Below are 249 nucleotides of genomic sequence, written 5' to 3' on the forward strand. Positions count from 1 at the left end.
CAGGGTGGGGTATGCCAGCAGTAGTCTAAAGTTGGAGGAATGGGTCTGCCAGCAGAAGTCTAAAGTTAGAGCTCACTCAACCCCTCAGACCAATTCTCCCCCCCCCCCCCCCCCCCTTCCCCTCCTGCCTCTGACATCATCTGAGGGACAGGGGCAAGCTGCTCTAAAACACTGAACCACTAAGAAGGCAATATGCATGCCAACCTAATGTGCCAGTGGTACTGACATTTGACTTGTCAATTGTCAGCG

This window comes from Brachyhypopomus gauderio, chromosome 20 (assembly GCF_052324685.1).
Source record: "Brachyhypopomus gauderio isolate BG-103 chromosome 20, BGAUD_0.2, whole genome shotgun sequence".
NCBI classification, from domain to species: Eukaryota; Metazoa; Chordata; class Actinopteri; order Gymnotiformes; family Hypopomidae; genus Brachyhypopomus; species Brachyhypopomus gauderio.